This window comes from Miniopterus schreibersii (genome assembly GCF_964146895.1).
Source record: "Miniopterus schreibersii genome assembly, chromosome: 5".
Lineage (NCBI taxonomy): Eukaryota > Metazoa > Chordata > Mammalia > Chiroptera > Miniopteridae > Miniopterus > Miniopterus schreibersii.
Window position 1 is genome coordinate 42751161 of NC_138106.1, and position 6859 is coordinate 42758019.

Consider the following 6859-nt stretch of genomic DNA (forward strand, 5'->3'; position numbering starts at 1 on the left):
ACTGACCACAAGGTACTAAAACAACTTGGTCTTTATGACTTTCTCCCAAGCCCAGCCCCCACCAGATTGCCAGCTTCTTAAGGGCTTCTTATTCAACTTAGTTTCCCCATCAATCATCACAGGGCAGACATCCTGGATAGGACCTTCATTCTGCAGGATCAGAAGGAAGCATGGGAGGAAGGTCCTGCCCTCAGAGATGTCATGGGAAGATTTGCTCTACTGAGATGGCATTGGAAGTACCAGCCTGAAAACAAGATAGTCGCATGCTCACATGGGTTTGTTTGTAGCTGAAGGTTATTTTTCAGACTTTGAGAGCAATCTAATTCTGGAAATCTCAAGGAAAAGATGGTGAATCAAGAAAACTGACGAGGATGCTTGGCACTAACAATCTGGCTGATTCATCCAAACTCACATAATATGACTCTAGAATTACGGAGAGTATATTTTTCTGAATCAAAGAAAAGCACATGAAAATCAGGATACATAGTCTGATCAAAGATTGTGGGCAGTTATCAGGTATAAAAAGAGATCTGGAGAAGTAGAAGATTGGATATCAGGGCATGGGAATTGTCAAATCATTTGAATAGTTCCATGAGAAGCACCTCTGAAGTCAGGGACATCCTAGACTAATAACAAATGAAGGCTCAGCATGGTTTACGTGCCCACTGCATTAGTTTTCCAGGTCTGCCATAACAAATTATCACAAACTTGGTGGTTTAAAATAACAGAAATTTATTATCTCTCAGTTCTGAAGGCCAGAAGTCTGATATCAAGGTATCTGCAGGGTTGATTCCTTCTTGGAGATTCGGAGGGAGAATCTGTTCCCAGCTTCTGGTGGCTGCTGGTAATCCTTGGCATTCCTAGGCTTTTAGATGCATCACTCCAGTCTCTATCTCGGTCTTAAATGGCATCTTGCCTGTTTCTGTGTCCAAATTTTTCTCTTCTTATAAGGATACCAGTCATTGGGTTAGCAGCCCCAACCCATGACCTCATCCTAACCTGATGACATCTACAAAGACCCTATTTCCAAAGAAGATCACAGTCACAGGTACCAGGGGTGAAGACTTCAACATATCTTTTTTGGCGGGGACACAATTCACCCTGCAAAACTTCCAGGCCCTCCTGCTGGCCCTCCACTGTTGCACACTGTTCCCGAGCCCCTGAGAATTACTTGCAGTTCTTCAATCTCTCCATATTCTCCCATATCCTTGCCGATGCCTGTCCTGGGCCTTCAGCCATGAATGCTTCTCTCCACCTCTTCTCTTCCACCTGGGCAATTCACAATTATTTTTGAAAACTCAACGGACGTTTCCTCTTTTCTTCAAAGCTTTTCTTCCCTCTGGCCATCGCCATCTCTTGGAATCAGTTATCAGATTTTCAGTGCTCCCCAGATGCCTTTGCCCATCTTGAGTGTGACATTTAGCAAGGCAGATTGTGACAAATCGCTGGCATGCCTGCTCTTCCCACTAGACTGCAAGCTCTGTGAAGACAGAGACCGTATGTTTATCTTTGTATATGCCCTGTGCCTGCTACACAGTGGATATTCAACTGCATAATGGGCAGCACTTGTTAGGAAGCTTAACTCAATGCTCTGTGGCTTTCCATGGGTCTGATTGAACAGGACAGCCCGGCCAAGCTAAATTGTGCCATTTCTTCTAAGCCAAATCAGCACTTTCCATGGGGTCAAGGATGGGCTGCCAGTGAATTTCCAACCTGATTTCCTCTGCTCGCAGTCTCCCTGGGAGGTCTCCATGCTGGACTCAGTCAGGCCAAGCCTGGTGAGAGCTGACATGCTGGGCAGGTCGCTCCCACAGTCCGCTTTAATGGAGGCTGTAAATAGGGGCCGTTGGTCCGTAGGTCCTTGTGCCACAATGCAGCATTCAGTGGCTGCTGTGGGGTGCCTCGTGTGTGTGTGGGCAGCTCATGGTCCAAGGCCAGCAAAGCCCCATAAATATGTCAGGCCCGTGCAAAGGCCAGCACTCTTTGGGCTTTTTTTACTCCTTGCTAGTGGTTTTCTTCTTAGTCATCTGTCTCCTTAAAATAGGCTCTTCCTCTTCCCATCTGGGGTTCCAAGCACAGCAAAGCTGAGGTCAGAAGAGAAACTGCACAGATAGTAATGGCATTTCAGAGCTTGAACGTGCTCTAGAAAGTGGGTGTTATTTGGTCCAATCCTTCTTTCCGTAGGTGGGGAAACTGAGGCCTGGGATGGGAGAGAGACTTGCCTAAGATCTTGCAGAAAACTGTCAAGAAAGAAGGAGAGAGACTAATTCTTGGACCCCAGACCATGACTCTTTCTCTCCAACCATGCCATCTCTGCCTGTCTCCTCCAAGAATGAAAGGAATCACATTTTAATTGTCATTTAGTAGCAGAACAAACTATGGAAAAGTTCTCTTGAACCCATTCTCTGCCTCTATCCACTTATTAGGGTACTAACTATTCAAAGAGGCACTGTCCCCATTCTTAAGGAACTTCTGCCCAGGACAGAATGGGGACAGTATTTGCTCTCCAGGGTGGTGGCATCAAACATCATGGTTATTGGAGACCACACCGCATGGAGTATTATAGAGATAAACATGGACTTGGATGTTGACAAATTCAAAATGAGCCAATTTAAACCTCTCACTAAAACAAAACCCGGCTCATTCTTCACCATTTATTTATAGGGCTCAACTGCTCACCAATTACTATTTTAAAAATAAGAGGAGGGGGGAGGACCCTTGGATTCCTTTGAAACTCAAATCAACAAGAGCCAAATTAACTCCAGCTCTCCATTTGTGGGCGTTGATTCTGTCACCACTTTTCTTCAGCTCCTCCCCTCCCCACCATTCCCCAGTTGGAGCCCTAATACTGAGATAAACAGAAGTTCTCATTTGTCGGTATAGTTTGGAGGCCCCCACCCTAGCCTGCCGCCCATCCGCCCTTATCTGCTTCTACTTCTACTCCTGTGCCCGCAGCTTGCCCTACTGACACGCGTTCTGCACTGCACCTTCACTGCCTCTTTCTCTGCGTGGAGTCCCTCTCTTCCCTTCCTCCCCACCCACACCCCTCCGCCTTCTGTCTCCATCTGCCCAAATGCTAAATCCACTCTCAGTCCATAAAACAATATTGCATCTCTCCAGTCTAATATTTTCTTCATGGAATGTTCAAGGCACTTGATTTGCCTTTTCTGTGAAACACTCGGTTTCCTGCCTTGTGATGGACTCTCCATCCATTCGTGTGTCCATCTATCCATCATTCAACCATTTTCTGAATATATTCTATGTGCCAGCCACAGTGGAACTCACATCCCACTGTGGCAGACAGAGGACAGTTATAACAGAGTGGCCACTGCCATGAGATCTAAAACTTATTCTGAAGGCAATGGGACATCATCGAAGGATTTTAAAGAGGCCAAGTGGTTATAGGAATCGATCTGCATTTTAAGGACTGTTCTTGGAGCTAATGCAGAGGAGAGATTTGGTGAGGGTGGAAGTGTGGGCGTGAGGGTAGTGATGATGCCAAAGTGAAGGTTAAAATGCTAATTAGGAGGTTATTGCAATAATTCCAGCAAAATACTAAAGCATGCCCCAAGGGAGTAACAGAATTGGAATACAGAGGAGGAGAAAAGTGGGGTAGAGCTGACAAGAAGTAGGGGTTGTAGGCAGGGACTCTGTACATCCAAGACCCCAAGGTTTCAGTCTGGGGTTCTTGGGTGGAACAGAAACTGTGGGAAGGGCCGAGGCACTCACTCCTGCACATGTTGTGGTTAAGGAGAGTGGGGACAGGAAGGTAGAGATGTAGGCAATGACACCTACCATGTGGAGCTGAGGTTCTTAGCAGGCTGTAGGTACTTATGGACATATTTTCGCTATTGGCCCTTGAGGTCAGGAGCAGGGACTGAGAATTACTCCTGTGTTGCTGTTTTTTTCTCTCTTGAGTATGCTAGATTCTCACTCACTCTGCAAATCAATGAAGGATTGAAACTCTAAAATAGATGATACAAGTGGAGAGATGCAGCTGTTTATGGAGCAGAGTAACCAGTGAGAGTATAATTGCTCTCGCTTGCCACTCACAACAGCTCTCTGACCCTCGTTTCTTCACCCTTACTACGGATGCTGATTCCTTGGACACAGGACCACTGTGCGGCCATGATGTCAAATATTCTCATCAGCGTGCCCCATGAGTCTGTGGAAGAAGCACTGGCATCAGACTTGAAGGTTTCAGTTGTGCTTCTGGCCATGCCTTTGGGCGAGGTTACTTCCCTTTACTAAATCTTAGCTTTCTCTTTTGTAAGGAGGATTGACTGCAGGATCTGGCAGGCTATCTCCTAGTTTAAGATTCTACATCTCAGAGATACCATGAGCAAATACTGATATAGAGAATTGTAATCACACCGGACATACCTCCAGGCTCACTAGTTGAGGAAAAAGATGGTGAAATGTATCAAATGTCCCTTAGGAGACCAGAGCTGAGAGGTTGATTCACTGACGTCTGCTTCTCCCCAGGAGAACACCGGTTCACATTTTCTTTCCTCCACAAAGAGATTAAGGGACCTCAGCACGGGGGGTGTCTATGCCTGCAACAAAACAAGAAGTGAAACATATCCACCTCTCCTGTAAAACAGTTCACTTTGTGCAGAAAATGCCAAGACTTTGTTGATGTCGGAGGAGGAAGGACTGAAGCTTTGGGCGAGGGTGGGGCCTTGGTGAAGACACCGAGTTGATCTGTGGATTCTGCCATGATTGCGTGTGTTGTAGTGGAGAGGACATGGGACTGAACCCCGGTGGGACTTGGCTGGAATCCTGCCTCTGCTACCCACTCATAATAGGACCTTGGGTAGTCACTCAGCCTCTCTTAGCCTCTGCCCCCTCATCTGCAGGATGAGAGTAATAACAACAAACCTGGACAGTGGTTACAGGACCCAGCAGAGGATGAGGCCAGTGAAGTTAGCGGTCTCTTTAGTTTTAGAAGCATTACTCTTCAAATTCCACTTTCCAAGCCAAGTCCAGGCTGCCAGTGGGTGGTGGGTGGGCCATCTTGGGGTCCTCTGGCTGTGGTAGGGATAAGGGTGACTTCTTCTGTCCACACAAAAGAGAAGACTTGCTTCCCTCAGCCCTGGGGAGCCCTTTCATATGCGTCTGCCGAGGCGAGTGGATTAGGCAAATACAGGCCACATGTTGCCAAACAGCATCTCTGTCCGGGCTTGTTCAACGAAACTTCGGTGGGGGCCCTTCTTAGCTGGTGAGACTGCAGCGCTGATGTGAACACTTCTCCATCACGGATCAACTTGTGGACAAGAATGAATCCTGTTTGCCTGATCCTTCCAGGGGTGGGGCACTACTTCAGATGAGCTGGGGTTTGGACAAAGTCCAGGGTTTTGTTTTCCGATGTGGAACATAGCAGGAAGGTTTCTGTGTTTAAATTAAGCACCCCCCAGACCTCTTCCATCAGAAGGCTGAGGTGGAGGTGTCAGAATGTGTGTTGGGTAGGGGGTAGGCAGAGCTGTGAGCGCAGAGAGGGCTTTGTATTACCCCAGAGCATAAAAGGATGAGCTCCAGCCGGGTTTTTCAAGTCAACATTCACTGACTTATCACCTACGTTTGGTGCTAGACACAGGCGGAGCTGAGGGAGAGGCAATGGGGGCTGTGGGGTTTTGTTTCCAGACACAGAAGCTACAAAGGAGGAGTGGGCTCTGCATAGCTATACTACAAAGCAAAATGCAAGCACCCAAAGTTCAGAAAAGTGCTGTTATCCTGGCAAATCAGACTGTGGTTCAGGCCTCTGGCCCTCACAAGATAGCCTCAGGGTTTTAAAGACAATGTAGCTACTTTCCTGAAAGAGTCTCTATCCAATGCACCTTAGTCTGGAAGGAAAAGCAAAGCCAGCACCTGCCTGAGAGAGAAGCTGAGTATATTCATATCTCTATCCATTCTCTCAGCCGCAATTTGTGAAGTTTCAGCAGAACTGGACCTTGTCTGCTGCTTCTGTGATTTGTCCTTGACTTTCATGGTGACCTGGCATAGAAGAGACTTCAATTAGAAGCTAACGAATGAATGAATGAATGAATGAATGAATGAATGAATGAATGAATGGGTAACACAAAGATGAGCATATCTTGGCCCTGTTGCAGAGGGACTCTAGGGTGCAAATCTGGAGTCTTGAATCACACAGTCAACCACCTACTTGAGCAGAGTCCGATCGACGTCCAGGCTTCGAGCACAGTAATTTACTCTGCTCCACAAATCCCACATTGGGACAGAAGGCCAGCCTCCTGCCTGGGCAAGAATGGAACTCAGATTCTTGAGTTTGCACTTATGTGGTGGCAAAAATTACTGACAGCACAAACATATCTGCCTTTTAGGCAGATCAGAGAATGCACCTGAGAATTTAACTGTGAAGACCCTGGTGTTGAAGACCTCACACAGTCTGCCTCCCACCTGCTCTCTCCTGCTCCTTCCTCAGAAGGCACTGCTCTCACCCTGACTGCCACCTGATCTTATCACACCCTTCTCAACCACTCCTGCACTTCCCCACCTCCTTGATCTGGCTCAGGATGAACTTCCATTATCTCTGCCTGTTCAACCTTTAGCCAGCTATGGCATTCCTCACCGTCGAAGCGCTCCCCAATCCCTCCACTAGAGATTAATCTCTGTCCACTGTGTTAGCAGAATCTGGTGACTGTGCTTCTGTCAGTGAGAGCCTTGGATGTGGAGTGGGGCCAGTGGAGCCCACACTGAAACAGTGTCTGGGTGGGTCAGAAGAACAGGTGAGCCGGGGAGCTCCTGGCATCTACGTGGACCAGCTGCTTTGCTGGGGTTACTGGGGCCCTGAGTACTTTGGTTCCTGGGCATGTTATTCAGATGAAGACAAAGTGGTGTT

At 47.4% G+C, this 6859-nt stretch overlaps 1 long non-coding RNA gene across 1 annotated transcript; it reads right to left on the minus strand.

The window, feature by feature from the left end:
- Nucleotides 1–425: 425 nt before the first annotated feature.
- LOC308557993 lies at nucleotides 426–5275 on the minus strand. The gene is made up of 3 exons (XR_013998922.1): nucleotides 4882–5275; nucleotides 4384–4556; nucleotides 426–2240 (listed from the first exon to the last, which is right to left on the minus strand). It is a non-coding gene; the product is annotated as an uncharacterized lncRNA (long non-coding RNA).
- Between the last annotated feature and the right edge of the window lie 1584 nt (nucleotides 5276–6859).